Source organism: Anopheles stephensi, chromosome 2 (genome assembly GCF_013141755.1).
Source record: "Anopheles stephensi strain Indian chromosome 2, UCI_ANSTEP_V1.0, whole genome shotgun sequence".
Taxonomy (NCBI): Eukaryota; Metazoa; Arthropoda; class Insecta; order Diptera; family Culicidae; genus Anopheles; species Anopheles stephensi.
Window position 1 is genome coordinate 80,930,304 of NC_050202.1, and position 16,352 is coordinate 80,946,655.

Genomic DNA, 16,352 nt, shown 5'->3' on the forward strand with positions numbered 1-16,352 from the left:
TGGGTCGCGGTGTTACACAACTTATCCTACCGGGTTTTGCGTACGTAACGCACGCCACCGGCCGAGCGGTGGAGTGGATGATGCCGTCGTAGGTCGTAACTAGTGGCCGGTCTGTCGAAGGATTAATGGACGAAGAAAGGCGACGGTGACGGAAAATCGAGCCAAGGTCTCAAGATTTAGCCGACAAAAATCTTTGGCCCCCCCCGTGAATGAGGAGCCGCTGAGGGGCGCAAAGGCGGGAACGGGATTGGATTAAGTGGTTCGATTCGATCAGCATCACGAGAACGACATCGGTTTGTGTTGTTTTCCCTTCTGGCTCTGTTAACCAACCGGTGGAGCACATCCTGCCCCGCAAAAAAACCATCTGTTTGTATCACCGTACTGTGCGGTGGTGGTGGTTTTCGTGCCGAAAGAATCTATTTTAGTGTAAAGCTCGCGCGCTGTCCATCTGCTGAGTGGGTTGGCTGTTCGCTCTCGATCGCTGGCACGTTGGCGTTTGATGTTTCGACGAACCGTTGAATGATTGAGAAAAGTGAGTAGATCGATGCAGAAAAGTGTGTCAAGATTGTTTGATAAAAGAGGAGTGTATAGGGCGAAAACGAATAGGAAGAAAATGAAGACTAGAAAAAAAAGTATAAAAAATTGGTGAATGAGTAGAAAGTAATAAAATACGAGTTCGATTATGATAAAAATTAATCGAAGGAAAAGAAAATAAAAGTAGAAAAAAGAACCAAAAAGATAAGGAAAAAAGTAAAAAAGAATAATAAATCAACAGTAGTAAATTAAGGAGTAAACAGAATCACTCATAAGAAGCTGTTCCATGTTTTATATTTAGTCGTTTTATTTTCTTCTTTGGTTATTGCATCTTTAGATAATTTTTCATTTCATTTTCATTTTTCATTTTTTTTACTTAAATTCTATAATTTTTGTGTAATTTTTTACATGTTTAATTTCAATTTGTATCTTTCTTTAAATTATTTAAAAAAAAGTTAGTCATTGTTTTGACTGTATTCAGTTTAGTAAACACTTCCTTAAACAAAATCAATTTAATTGTAAAACAGAAGGACATTGCTTGAAGACAATAAAGGCACAAAATGAAGGTCCATGTCGTTGGAGGCAGTATTGATTTGTGGGTTGGTACTTTATCGCAGTTCCTTTTTTTCCATTGCAGTTTACGATTGTTTTCCCGCAAAGTAAAACTGTGCTTCCTGCGTAATGTGTGTCGAATGTGATTTAGTTAAACACATTACTTCTGCCCTCGCTCCCTGCCAAACGATCTTTCCTGCTTTTTGAAGGACATATCCTATCTCGCTCTCTCTCTCTCTGTTTGGAGTTTTGTTTTCCAAGTAATGCCTGTTAAAGCGAGGTACCTTCATTTCCCTCCTGCTGTTAAATCGAATTTTTCCTTCCCATCTCGATGGGCGGAACCACCAAAAAAGCCTACCGGGGGCGGATCGGCAACCAAAAAACCTCCCAGCCCGGCCCGACATTCCGATTAAGGGCACGGAAGTGGCACTCAAAGATCAAAGCCCGTACGGTTGCTCCATTAGTGGTGCGACCTGGGCTAGGCCGTTACGTTAATGTGCATCCCCAGCAACCGTAACAACCGAACCGATGATGATGATGATGATGGTGATGATGTTGGGGAATTGTAACGCACCTACGGAGCATTATGCTGAATGATGCTGACGATGCCCGAACTGGAAGCAATCGGATCAGGAACTTTCGATTCGATCGAGTGGACTCTTGCTGCTGTAATGCTCGTTCGTTCGGCAGTAAGACTCTCGATATTGAGGTAAAACAACCGACAGGAGTGAGTCTAAGGTTTGAAGTAACGTCGGTACTGGGTGGGAAAAGTTTGTCCACCGATTTGATCCATTTGCTTGATGACGTGTAGTTAGCATCAGCGTCGTTGCTGCTGATGTTGCTGCTGCTGCCAAAAAAAAACCAAACCCTTTCGACCTCACCCCACAAACAGACCGCCGCCAGCGGAAATGGTGGGTGATGATTGAAATATTGTTTACTCGCCCCAATTACGTCGCGGGCGTCGCTGGGGCGTGTTGTGTTTGTCACTTTGTGAAAAGTTAACGCGATAGTACGGGCTTTGGGGGTGAGCCGGGTGATGGTTTGTTTTAGTGTGTGTGTGTGTGTGTGTGTAAAAAGGCACGCGTTCCGATGGAGATTGGGATAAGGGGCTCATTGGGGACGAACGAACCGCATCAAGATCAGCATATTTTTGTTTGGCTTTCGGCTGAGCGCGACCGGGCGACCGGTTGGTGATTGCACCAGTGACATTCTGCAGACAGGGAACGCGCGTTGATTGATGTGTCTTAAGGCAAGTGGAAAATTTACAGTTCCGCAACCGGAAGTGGGATTTTTTTTAAAAAAAATTTCTGGTGAGTGTGACACTGATGATATAATGCTTCTCGCGGGTTAACGCTAACGAGCGGATTTTTGTGAATGATGTGATTATGCGGCGAGTGTGAAAGAATGTGGAAATGTTGGATTGAATGAGGCTGAGATTTTAAAACGGAAACATCTCGCTTTGTCTTATAATTCGCCACAATAACTCTAGATTTCTAGCGCTCTTTTACGAATATTTTTAAACGCTTAGAAAAAGTTCTTGTCTCTTCCAACAGAACAGGCGTTTTTACAAGAAATTTACCACAAAAACTCCATCCTAAAAACTATTTCCATTTGCGATGCGAGATAAATGCATTTTCTACCTCCATTATGACATGTTTAGCACCATGTCCAATCTCACCGCCGAGCGTGCAGAGATAACCGTAAATTACCGGTAACGAATCTAAACCACCTTTCCTTTCATTCAATAAATTTGAACGAAGCGCTGATGCAGCCTCCCCCTTCACGGAGACCGCGAGGCCATTCATGAAACGCCCGAGACCTCGACGACCTACCTGGCGACCGATGCTCACTGAAAGTTTTCGGCAAGCGCGGCCGACACTGGCTGGCCATTGAAGAAACTTCCGGATCGAATTACGCCATAAAGCAGCATCGTCAGCAGTGGCGGGTGACACCGCATACTCATTCACACATTCCAGCCTCGGTTACATGGGGGCAACAGTCACACACACACACACGTGCTGGTTTGGAATTTGGGAAGCGATTCAAAGTGTCGCGTGAGCGGGACGCCCGAACGATTGTAGGAGTGTCACCACGAACCCGGGCATACCCTAAAGAGTGTTCGATCGTTTGTTAGCCGGTTTTACGGCGTATGCCTCGATGCTGCTCTGGGGCAGCCCCCGACAAGCAATCGGCATTCGCCGGAGATTTCTCTCTCTGACCCAGGGAAACGGTGCGGCTAATGTCGCTCGAATCTGAACTACGCCCCGGAGGTTTGCGTAAAGGCATATGCTCGTTGTGTCTGTGTGTGTGTGTGTGTGTGTGTGTGTGCATGTGTAGGGAAATTAGGAAAGATTTAAACCCTTGACGACGACCCGGACCCGTGATGACCGCGGTGGAATGTGTAGCAAGACGCGAAGCAATTAACAAGTCCTCACATGTCCGACAGCCTCCGGTAGTCGCCTGGTCGACGTTGATGGGTGGAACAACAACAACAACAACCATTCCTGTATGACCCTCCAGGGTTCTCTGGTTGATGTTTATTTAGAACTGGTTCACGTCCGTGCTGGCGGGAACAAGTGGAAGATGAAGAATACCCTCGAGAACTTGACCTTCGGCGTCTAGGCGTTCTGCCCAATCGGTGTAGCCCGTCGAAGGACGGCGAAGAAGCGATCCGGGCGAGGTAAAAGCGCCCGGTTTGCTGGGCAGGCCCCGGTAATTCCGGTGAAGTAGCACTGGTTCGCTTTTTATCGAAGTTCCCACCCGAGCTGGCCGCCCGTGTGCTCGGTTTCAGTCTGTCAGCTTAATGTTTGTTAGTTTCTGCTTTTGCTGACGATGAAGGGACCGGTTAATGGGAGTAACTTGTTTGGTTGTGGTGGCTGTTGTTGCTGTTGATGGCTCCGATGCCACTGCTGCTGCTCACAGCCACATGATGATGGTGTCCCAGAAGGACACCAAACAAAAACGAGACGAGCAACTCCACCCCCGCCCCCATTAAACCGGGGCCGAGGGGATGGGAAATTAAAACACGGATAACACCTCGGGCTGAACAAATGGCGTGGCGACACGGCGGTATCGCTATCCGCCAGCCGGGCACAGAATATTAACGAAAGGTCGGTCCGTTCGGGCATAAAGGTTTTACGAGCAGCAGCAGCAGCAGTCGGAAACGGCCCGTACAGTTGGACCGGTTGGAAAATGGAAAATCGGAAGGTATTTAAAATTGGTGAACCGTCCCATGAATTGAAAATCCGAAGATAAATAACTCTCACCTCACGGGTGGGGGAACGGTTTTTATTCCAGCGGACGAAGCGTGCGGTTCTTATTGAGGACAGGGATTAAATGCTTTCCCCCGTAAATCCGGTGCTGATTCGGAAGGAAGTGAAGCCGCCAATCGCACACAAACACACACGCGGATCAAAGGCGGGGACCAAATTAATCAGAAAAGCTTAAGAACGTTCTCAGAGGTCAGGTGTTGCAGTCGTCCAAGTTCTGTAGCGTTATGAGGGGGATGGCAGCGTCTCTACACAGCACAATATCAAGTTGTCGAGCCGCTATCGTATCAGCAAACGATGTTGGACGCTTGAAGAGAGCTTATGAAACAGTCCCGTGGAGACTTGGAATGGAATTCTTTGCCGTGCGTGTGTGTGTATCCTCACAACATAGTTCAGACATAGTTTCAGGCAGGTTTTTGAGGTTAGGTTACCCCTGCGAAGCTCCACGAGAAGGTGAGCGGCGATATCGTTTCTTATCGCACGGGAGTAACCGGGCGGCTACCCCAAACTATTGGGGCCTACTGCGTTAAGGGTTGGTAAGATGGTAAAGATAAATAAAGAAATGATTGATGTTTCGAAGTTTCTTCAAGCACACCACAGGCAATCGGAGAGAGAGAGAGAGAGAGAGAGAGAGAGAGAGAGAGAGAGAGAGAGAGAGAGAGAGAGCGAGAGTCCCCATTCGCAGGGAATGTGGTGTAAATGTTTGTTAGACAAACAGGTGCTTCTCGTTCTTGAGGGGTGTTGCGTTTTTTTTTTTGGTGTGGTCTAGCTACATTCAGGAACTTTCTTTTTCGACTGTAGATTTCCATTTATGTGTTGCGCACACACACACCGTGGTACACCGGGCAAAGGATGAAGGACGTTTCGTTATTTGTCCACGCGCGACAATAAAGAGGGCAATATTTTATATCGACCTATCTGCTGCTGCTGCTACTAGACCATCCCAGTATATGAGGTCTCTGGGTGGGTGAAATAACGATCAAACGTCTCGGTGTGGTAGCCGGAGCAGTTAAGTTTGCGATTTATACATGAACACACCAACAACAAAAAAAAGCCCAGGCCAAAAGAAAAGAAGAAGTTTGTTGGTGTAGCGCAAACTGCTGCTGCCGCTGCTTCTCAAATCGTTTGATTAATGTTTCATTCTCCCATTACAACCGATTTTTTTTTGTATTGTGAAGTTCATCAAATATTGACTCGTTTCTTACACTTGTCCTCTCCGTTTTCTTGTCCCACAGAAAGCAACTATCGTTTTGGCAGGCGCAAACATCACAAGGCTGCGTTTTTACTGTGCTTCTGTCTTTTCGGGACCGTTTTGCCATAAATAATTCCAGCAGCAGCAGCAGTCCAGAAGGAGCTGCTGGCAGCACCGGATTCGCAGCTGGGCAGTTTGGTGGGAGGTGAGAGTCAGCAATAAAAACACAAAACAAACAGTGTGTGGTTTACGAGGCAAAAAAAAAAAAACCGACAAGCGGTAAGTGTATTGATTTGCATAACTAACAAAACAAGTTGCTAGCTCGTGTTACGCTAGAACCTCCGAACCCGGTTCGGCATACGCGCGCCCATCGATGCAGCAATTGCTGTGCGTCAGCAGCCACGCGGGGGAGGGGGGGGGGGGGGATGGGCACCCACTTGATGGGGACGGACAGAATTGTTTAAATATTACATACGAGTGGAATTTGTTTTTTTTTGTTTGTGCGAAATTGTTGACAGTATAGGTTCAAATCTTCCACCGCTTGAAGTGTGGTCGAAGTATGAGCCAATTTCGTTGTTGTTGCTGTGTGAGAACGGAACGTTGCTTTTCCGTGCTTCAAAAAAAAAAAAAACCCCAGTAAGCGAGGAAGCTTCTCATTCAGGTTCAGGGCAAATAATGTTGCGCGATATTCAAATTGTGACAAGTGAAACTCAAGCAATTGCATAAATTACGGGGCACGCGGTGAAGATGGGCCCACCATATTTGTTTTTTTTTTGCAGAGAAGAACAGTCCGCTTAAGCATTCGGGATTTAATTTAGTTCGCAGGAATGTCTCGAGTAATCATGCTTCCGTGTGCCACCCACCGTGCTTGGCAAATCGGGTCTTGGGAAGTTAGGAAAATGATGATCCTCAAGCCTCGAGTGTGTGTGTGTGCGAGTTGTCCATCAAGCTCGTCTCGAGTTGTCTTACGTCAAAGTTTTCGCTGCGTGCGGTGACTAACCGTTTGACACTTGTCGAGCGTGAGACCGAGGTGCGCTTGAATGTGCCGAGACGAGCTAATGGTAAAAACCTGTCTTAAACAGCTGGAACGTAGTGCACCAAGTCTCTCCTTCGGTGTGTGTGTGTGTATTTTGAGAAAAATTAGTTTACTTTTCAAAGTACACGCCGGGCGTGCGATTTTCTTGGCGTGCTTCCTAGACCAGCACGCCGAGTTAAATTTCTCCACCCACCGCCATTCACCACTGGCGACGATCTAAGAATGGAAAGGTGTGTGTGTGTGTAGTAAGCCGTTCTCGGTCGGCTGTTGCGGTCGGACATGACGAGCGGTCGAAAGCACTTAAGGGAACCAAAACAAACATTTAATTAATGAGATTAGCGCGGATGAACGATCACGCTCGAGCAGTTCGCGTAACGTTTTGGGAAAGTCCTCCGTCTCAAGGAGGACTGCCCTCCCCCCGGTACGAGTGCCGAGTTGGCGAGAGTTTCAACTAACTTTATTACCGATAATTCTTGTTACCGTCACAACACAACACAATGCAACACAATCGGTGGTGTGTTTGCAAGAAGAAGCAGGTTAATGTGGTGGAAATTCCATTAGAGAAGGTAATAATTTTAATAACATCATCTGTGACACCATTCGTTGTGGGGCAGGTTGGTGATGGAGTTTGGTTCTGTCAGCTTGTAGCGAGGCGTTTTGAGACAACCCGTGCACAGTGCAGTTGGTGTCGTAATTTCGGTTTGTGCAATCATTATCCAGTAAGCTGTAGACTAAACACGTAAACACACATTGTTGAGATGATCGCCGACAATGAATTTGCTTCCCCAAGAGCGATCGATTGCTTAAAGATCGACACAACAAGATCGTAAAAATGCTATAAACTGGTATCTTAGATTTTACTGGCGAGTATACTATTAGTGGGCTTAATTGCTGATTAAAGATGATCAGAGATTCTTCAGAGGCCAGATAATACCTCTTGAAGCTAAATACAACTATTAAACCGGATAATCCTACCCTGGGACCTCCGGGTGAATGGCTACTGAATAACCCATCAATCTTCGACAAATAGCAGACTATGAACTTCAAGAATTAGCTGCGTGCCAGATGATGTGTCCTAGCCGATGCTTTCTGAACTCTTGGTGTTTCAGGTTCACGGACACTGATCTGCTACTCTGTTGGCACTGTCGAAGTTGAGCTCAATAGGACCTGTCCTTCTTCTTAGGACCTATCCCAATTATACCTTCATCCAGATTGGTTCAGTTCCGAGTTCTACCAGGAAATAGTCCTGTAAACGAATTAAATTTCTCGTTTGCATTTGGCAACCCTAGCTTTAAAGACAATCGAGTTAATAACTTATTAGAAAATAGCACAAAGCTCCCAACTCCCGCACCCTGTTTACGCAAAACCCCTGCAAGACGGCAACCCATCCGCGCACGGTATTTGCGTGCCTTAATGTGTTTATATTTTGTAGCGTTTTTGCCCGCCCCCTGCCTGAAACCCAACCAACCCTCGCAGATAAAACTTTCGGCACAAAAGTTCGTGGGCATTCGGTGTGGTGCGTGTTTGAATGTTTTATATTTGTGCCTCGCTTTATTGCACTCATAGTTGCAGCGATAAGCATGTTCGCGCAAAATGTCATATCTATTAACATGCCAGCCCCGTTCGTTTCCGTGTCGTTCGGTGCTTTTTGGTGGTGGTGTGTGTGTGTTGTGTGCCTTTTTTTTGGTTGGTTGGTTAGTTCGTTGGTTTGGTTTGCCTTATGCAAACAGAACTATATCTCAGCCACCCACCAGTTTTGGGTTTGGTTTTTGGGGGAATTGTTTAAGAGGAGGGATTCGAACGGTTTTATGGCTGTGTGGGGTTTCAGGTGAGGAGTTACAGTGTGCATTAGTAAAGGTTCTGGCTCTTCTTTTTTTTACGGTCACATACTCTGGTCTGGTCGGTGGAAGTTTTTGGGCAGGATCAGCATAACGCTTCGGTCGCGCACCGGTGCCTTAGTATGACGAAGCACCGCAAATGGTTTTGTTGCTGGTGAACAAACGCTGAGCGTTGTAAAAACGGTTGAGATGCGAAATGTATTTGTATAGTAGTTTTTTTTTTCAAACGTTTATCTTTTGATAACGAGCAATGTCGGATGTGGGGGATGTTACCCTTGGAGGAGGATATTGACCTTGATCAGTAAATATTTACTAAACTAAATGTTTTCGAAAACAATCCCAAGTTTTAACAAATTTTCGTTTATTTTCTATTTTAACTCAAGACAGGAGGACATATCGTTTGGCCTTTTAAAATATTGCTCCTCATTAGAGCAACAATTTTTTTTGTTTATCTGAAGGGTCAGCCGACTGTACTGGCACGGCATGAAGAAATAAATCCAACACGCGTCCGACATTACGATCTACCATTAAAGACACCTTTTCAGGTGCATACGGTATCGCCGCTTATCCTGACAAAATCCGTCGCTGCCGGTTCTTGGACCGGTTCTCGGCCTGACAACTTCATCTTCCCGGCACCGTTTGGCTTCCGTTTCGTCTTACACCACCCGCTGTCTGGTGATTCCTTCAACGCTGTGGACACATACCGAAGGGGCACACACACACACACATTTTATGGGCGAGTTGGCAGGACAGGATACAAACGCTCGGGAAAGATGTGCATCGGCAGCGTACCTTCGGCTTGCCTGCCCAACAGAGGGTCGCTTTGATTTATGACATCCAACAGGATCGTGCTGGGCAAGAGAAAAGCTGTACAATGGGTTCGAACTGAGTCCTTTGCCTCGCGATGGCGACTGACGATTGCAAGGGACGTTAGGGTTGTTAGAAACGAATGCAGGTGTATGTGTGTGTGTGTGAGATGTTGCATGAGATTGTTTTTCTGATCCTTTTCATGATATTGACCCGGAGGAGCGTCACACTAGCCGCGTTAAAAACGATCGGAATGTTTCGGTACAAATGGTTCGCTTCGGTCGTTAAAATGGGAGCGATCTTGTGAAGCACGGTTTGGCTTGTTGTTGCTGGGCTTTGAACGGCCAAGAATGCTTCAGAATGATGCTGCTCGAGTACCTGCTTGCGGATGACGTTTCTCGGTGCGGTGAAGCTGTTCCTGCTGGCAAACAAAAGATCTCGACGAGTTGACGAGTGTACGAACATGACACTGGCCACTGACGGTGTTGACAGTTGTCGATGCAGCGCGACTTACGGGAGGGTCAAGCTGCAGCTTACGAGAACGTGAGAACTTAAATCCAGCGATTAAGTTTCGTACCGTTTTCCTCCGTTTCCCATGCGATGGACACTGCCTGGTTTGTGTAAGTTGGATTGTCGCGTTTGTTTTTTTTTCGGTGAAGATCGTCGGCCATGCTCCGGAATGCAGTACGATTAATCTCTTTCCATGGGCTGTGTGTTGCAATTCTTTGCTTTGCTTTATGCTTTCCCATCCCTGGAAGCTGGAGGCGGGCGAGGCGAAGACATCGAGTAGGTTGAAGTGTTTTGTTTAAACCTCGATCGCGCTAGTCAGAGTACTCAGGATCGCAGGAAGAATTCTCGAACGTATCTTGCGGACTTGCCTCATTCTCATCTGTCTCGTCCCGTTTCCGCGTGTGTGTGTGGAGCTTGGTGTATGCTTAAACACGGCTTAAAGATGTCCGGATAAGGGAGAGGGAGAAAGAGAGACCCTGAAGTTCCTGCTGCTCATCCTCGAATCTACCCTTACCAACTGCTGCAAAATCCACGGACACGACGTACCACTCGATCGCGCTCGGTTCGTTTGTATGCCCGGTAAGCAGGGAATGCCGGTGATACACCTTCGTTTGGACGGTGGATTTGCATCTCCTTGCCGTTGTGATCCACTTCAAGTGGAAGCCGGGAAAAGGGGAACGTCTCGAAACGACATGTGATGTCCACGATTTTATCTGTGCAAGCAAACTGATCGGATAATAGGACTTGATGTGGCGGAATGGTGACCTGACTTGCAAAAGCTCATCGCTCAGCTTTATTATCCAATGATTCAAGTCCCCGTTTTTTATTGAACTTGAAGGATTGTGGGAGAAACATCGGGGAGACTGTTTCGTAACTTGAACATCACAAGAATTTCATTGCATTCTTGTACTAAACTCAATTTACGACTTGGTAGTAATCAAGATATTCCTAGTAGCGTTACTTATCGAGCCTGTTATGGCTATCAAAACCTATATGACCTCTGGCAAATGACGGCAAATCAGCTTGAAAACACTCTCCAAATGTGGAAGACGAAACAGCGGGATCGCATTAAGCGTAGGCAGCTTCTAGATGAAGAAATCCGAAATGGATGTTGATCAATTTTGATAGCAAAATAAAGGCATAAACACACAGTTCGTCTACCGACCGAAGGTTTCCCCTGCGTGGTACCGTGCCGGTCATATGTAAAAATTCATCTTCGATCCGCCGTTTGACAGTAGCATCGGTCTTGCAACATTGCGTGCCCCTTACTGGCACGGTGTGGACCTTGTCTTGGACGTAGTTTTACACGGTTTTGTTTCCCTGACGTTGACAGATAATTACCTAATCTAACAAGGCGGACTAGCGCGAGGCAAAACAAATCCCACCCACCCGACGTGCTGGGTGTGTTGTGTCTAGCCGGCGCACGGTTAGTGAGGAAGAACGGTTTCCTTCTGTTTGACGATCACCGATCGCGGTAAGATGGGCGGTGAAAGTTGCGGGAGTCTTGTTACCGGTTGTTACAGTGTTTGTGTGCATGTGTAAAGAGACGTTCGTCTACTACTTGTTGCGTGAGTTCGTCCAATGGCTGTGATGAATGAAACCAACCAAAAGAAAACACCCAGGAATAAATGCTACTTCTCGGAAAGGTGAGCGTGCGTATTATGAGCAGCAGAAAATTTGTAGTGCACACAAACACACTCGCTAGCCATCCGGGTGGAGATGTCGTCAGCGTCATCGGTTAACATATGCCGTCCGGGGTGGGTGTGACATTAATGGCATCTTCATCTCTGATAATGGATGGATATCCTCGCTGGTGATGGTGAGTAGTTTTGGATAGGTTGCTGGATGGAAGCGGGCTTACATCATGCCGTGCTGGAGCTGCTTAAGTGCGTGTCATGGCGGCAAAAAAGGGAAGGATGAAATGAATGATCGCATGGTGAAAAGTTAAGGCGCAGCTAATCCCCCCACTGATGTGCGATTGCCGAGAGTAGGACAAGCGATAGAAACAGTATTTCATCCGGCAATATTATGTGAAGCGGATGAACATTTTAAATCCGGGCTTGTTTGGAATATAGACCAAACAGTCGATAGAGACGTCCTGGAATTGAAAAACACCAAGACACGGAGATGCTTCTCTCTGCACGGCAGAAGCACCATGCAGAAGAAGTCGTCCAGGGGCGATAACCTCCATTAAAAATATGTATGCTGCAGTAGGTTCGCAAACCTCGTACGATCAATTAATCACTGGTCGCATTTCACCTGTCGCCTTGGGGGAAGCGATCGCAATATCTCAGCCCTGCCAACTGATGGCCTGGTGTGTTGTAGCTGGTGGAGATTTCTGCATTCCACCTTGGTTGCTTTTTTTAAATGGAGGGAAAGAATGTGGGGAAAGCTAGAAAGACCGTTGGGCAACCAGTTCTCGGTGGTTTGATAAACGGCAAAAAGCGGGATTAAGCAGGAAGAGGAGCGTGCCGCGAACCAATAACTCTAAATCTATTCCAGTTCGCGTGGTTTCTCGGCAAGCTTTCTCGATCGAGGATCAAAATAACTCTTAAAAATCGAACAGCGCGCAGTCTGATCGGAAGAATTTAAACGTCCCATTGTTCTAGCGTGTTCCAACTTCGCACATCGATCCAGCGTCTCCACTGTCACGTTCGAGGATCGCGTGATGGGCGCTCGCGCGAACACGCCGTTACCGGCGCCATTTTACGCGTTTGTTCACGATGCTTCCGGCGGGGCTTCTGACGGCTTCTGTAATTATACCATTTCCCGTGCCAGAATTCCGGCCGTTTTGTCTTGTGCAGCCCTGCATCATCATCACCGTCCCATCGGTCTACCGTGGACAATGGGACCGGCAGTTTTCCTTTGGGGTGGTATTATTCAACCGGGCCAAAAGAGGAATCAGTTGTTTCGGGACGCTTTTCATCAATCAGTGAACGAATGGGGGGGTAAACGAGCCTCCGAAAGGTGGTGATGTCGATCGGGATGTAGTTTGTCGCAGCAAAAAAAAGCAGAGGCACCTCCGTAAGCAAGGAACAAATGCACGCATACACAGATACAGATGAGCGATGGTGTGACGCATACTTTCTCGTTCTTGGAAATGAGCGGAAAATTTATGCTTCCCAAGGGTAGCGAGACGGGTAACTGGCAGCCACAGGCCAGCCGGTGGGAAACGATTTATGATGGCATCATGATCCCCTCGCGGTAATTTCGTTGCCACTTGCCCTGCCGTCCCGCGTCCGTTCGTCTTGGGTAATGATTGAGAGTCGCGAGAAGGAGAGAGAGAGAGCTAAGGAGCGCTCGTGAAATACAACGAAGACTACGGGGCTTTGTTCCAGAAGCAGAAGAAACTAACGACGATGGAACGGGAAAGAGCACACAGCCACACACACACACACATATCTTAAGGATGGTCATCTTCACCTGTGCCCTTGCGCTCCCGCATCGCCCCGATCCCTGGAAGCACGATTTAACGAGGTCCGGTCAATCGAACGCGATCATCGACGTCAGCCCTTTAGCCCGACATTGCCAGAAACACACACACACACACAACCACACGTCGAGAGATACACAGTCAGCGTTGAATTTGCCGGAGGGGCCAAGAATTTTGAGCACCTCACCACAACCTTCATTTTGGCGGTTGAGGCTCGCCTTTCTTTTGCGCATTCGCCACGCGATCGCACGCGGTGCAGTTGCGGAAGACGGACCCCGGGACACAGGAGCCTCCAAACATTCATGGGCGAAATCAAAGATCCAATCGAAAGAGAGAGAGGGTAAAGAAAGACGACCTGAAGTCGAATACCGTCTCCCGGGTTTCGATTCGATCGTCAGCGCCATTGCACGCGCTTGACTGCTGGTGGTGGTGGTGGTGGTGGACGCTGGGCAAGAAGCGGGAAAGGTAAGAAACAGCGGCACACACAACAAGCCCGAAAGAGGCAATCGCTTAAAATCCCGAAAATGATGCTGGTTCCCGGTTGGGGTTCTCATCGCAAGCTCATCATTGCGCCGGCTCGCCGGCCTCGGCTGCGAACGGAACGGTCCTGTCGTTTAATAAGTGTTTTCCTTCTTCTTCGTCTTCTATCTGACCCCGGGTTGCGGATGGGTTTGGGGTGGTTGGAGGTTTTTCCTTTTTTTTTTGTTCGGCGATTCTCAACTGGGATGATTTTCCTAAATTGACTTCTATTGACCGCCCCCTACTGCATCGTTTAAAGCCTCTTGACGAAAGAACTCTCGAGGTGGTTAAAGATGTGTAGTAATTCCCAGTGTTCGGCATCGGTTTGGAGTGTTGCGTTCCCTTCCTGTTTCGAGGGGGTTAAGGTAAACCGAGGCATGAAGCATCGCGTTCAACTGTCTGGTTTGGAATTTCGCTAGTGATTATTGTGAAGGAAATTATTTTTTTATTAAACCCTTATTCGAGCATGATTAACTGGTTTACGAATAATGCATAAATTGTCCAGTTACTTGGTAGAGTAAGAGGTCAGTACAAACCTGCAACATGACTGACTCAGAAGATATGGGTAGTTTAAAGCCCAAATTCGTCCCACTTCCAAAGTTTAAATTAGCAACCGGTAGATGAACTGTAGATTCCACTCAAATAAATAGAAATGTTAGGCATAATTGTTGACATCTCTCGACTTGGTGAATCCCAGACCAAACCCGCTTATACGGAAGACTTTACATTTGGTAGTTGGTATATCATTCCGACACACACATCCGATTGATGCTCTCATAATATTCAGTCAATTGTCCGAATATAAGATGTCATTAAAAGATAACAATAGAGTTAATCATGATAATTTATTACGCCATTTTATTTTACAAAAATCCTTTGAAATTTTATTATTTCAATGAATTGTTTATGTCTCATGTTTGATCTCTCAAAAATCACAAGTTTATTCTTTTTTTATATCGGGTGTGCACGGTTAACATTTTTAATTAAAAATTTAAATATTTATTATTGTATGTTAAAGAGCGCTCCAAAGTTTATAAATTTTTAGTGATTTTTTATTAGAATTTTATTAAAAATAATATGGGATACGTTTAAGGGGTGCTTCTCGCTCCGTTCTCCCTGCGGTTTTGGTATACTGCGCCACAGTCTGGAGCCCAATACTAACCGGAGCTTCAAGTAGGAACTCAACCATTCGAGAGCGGACTCGATGGGCAAATCTTCGATAATCTTCAAGCACGGATGAAGAAGATTTGTGCAATGGAAGTATGATGAAAAGTGGTTTTTGTTAAAAGAAAAAGAGACGAAGCATTAAAGCATTCCGGCTCCGAACCGAACAACTCGATCCACACACATGTCTTCCGTTGCCGTTGCACGATTCTCCCCTTTGTTTGGACACTTGGCGTTCTAATAATTCTTCGAAATCGCACGAAACGTGTAAAGGATTAAATTAAGCATTTTATTATTATGCCACAAGGGAAGGAAAAAAACATCGTGTTGCTTAATGTGTTCGATAGCAGTTCGTGTAACAGAAAAGCGTGCAGCAAACGGATTTGGTCAATGCCTAAACACCGGTGCTACAGCGATCCTATTAAATGGCGTCCGGGGAGCCGGGTTCGCGTTTGCGTGATTGATGAGCGGCTTAGTGGGTTTAATTGGCGCAAGTTTAGCTTCTGGTTTGTGTGGCGGTTTCGTCGCGAGATGGGCGCTTGCCGGGAGAAAAGTATTAAAGAAAAGAGGATCAAATTTTATGCCTGCTGTCGGTGTGCGTTTCTGAGAGCTTGTGTAGTATGCTAACTGCGTTGTGGGACGTGTTGCGATTGTGGTAAATCTCCGTCTCAACAGGAAATGGATTCTTGCGAAAAAAATCGGTTGACCAGTGTTGTGCATGTTGGCTGGTGGCTGTGCCTTGGTTGGGGCATGGTAAGATGACAATGTGCCTTCTGCGGCTGTAGTGGCACTATGCTAAAGCCAGACAACATCATTAGCCACGATCCGCACATTAGGCGTGGCGATTTCAGGCATCTCATGTTACTGCGGAGTTCCAGCTTTTGACTACGTGTGCTCTCTGGTGCGACTGTTACCGGCGGACACTGCTGCTGATGTATTTTGGCTACGTCATACTAATGCCAGAATTATACCATTCAGCTAATACAACTTGCTATAATATCAGCGGAAACGAAAGCACATTATACTTCAGGAATTCAAACCCGATTCAAAATGAATCATCAAGCGTACGAATTGTGGCCGAAAAATAATATGGGAAGCAACTAGAACCGGTCACGTCGTCTGCAGCGGGTCGTTTATCGTCGAGCGACAACTTGATCCTTCCAGCATCTAATCAGGTGGTGTCAGCGTGTCCGCGCTGTCGGCATGGAGCCGTAGTTAAGGAACGGGGTCGTAAAGTATACATGTTTATTGACATCTTGCCCCATCAGTGGCAGCACGCGAGGGTGACGAGTACGAGAGAGGTGTTCCGGGACCGTTTTTCGCATTTGCTAAACTCATCCTATTTTTTTGTTCGACTCTTGACTGTCAAGCGGTGTGGGGTCCTGCCAACGAGATACCTGTACAGGTACGCCCGTATTAATCTCCGGACCGTGTTCCCATCCCCGATGCGCTCATATCCTTTTATCGTAAATTATACAACTTTATGATCGGCTGCGGT

The 16,352-nt window shown here is 46.7% G+C and overlaps 1 protein-coding gene across 8 annotated transcripts in view; it reads left to right on the forward strand.

The window, feature by feature from the left end:
* The window catches only part of LOC118505540 (interference hedgehog-like), a 76,409-nt gene that overhangs the window by 11,835 nt on the left and 48,222 nt on the right, over nucleotides 1-16,352 (forward strand). For 4 of the 8 annotated variants that reach the window (XM_036041464.1, XM_036041463.1, XM_036041470.1 and 1 more), the window contains exon 3: nucleotides 5,591-5,826. The exons of 2 other annotated variants lie outside the window; for them this stretch is intronic. The gene's annotated coding sequence lies outside the window, so the exon portion shown is untranslated. The remainder of the gene's footprint in view (nucleotides 1-5,590; nucleotides 5,827-16,352) is intronic. 2 more of the 8 variants (XM_036041465.1, XM_036041468.1) reach the window with 1 other exon arrangement.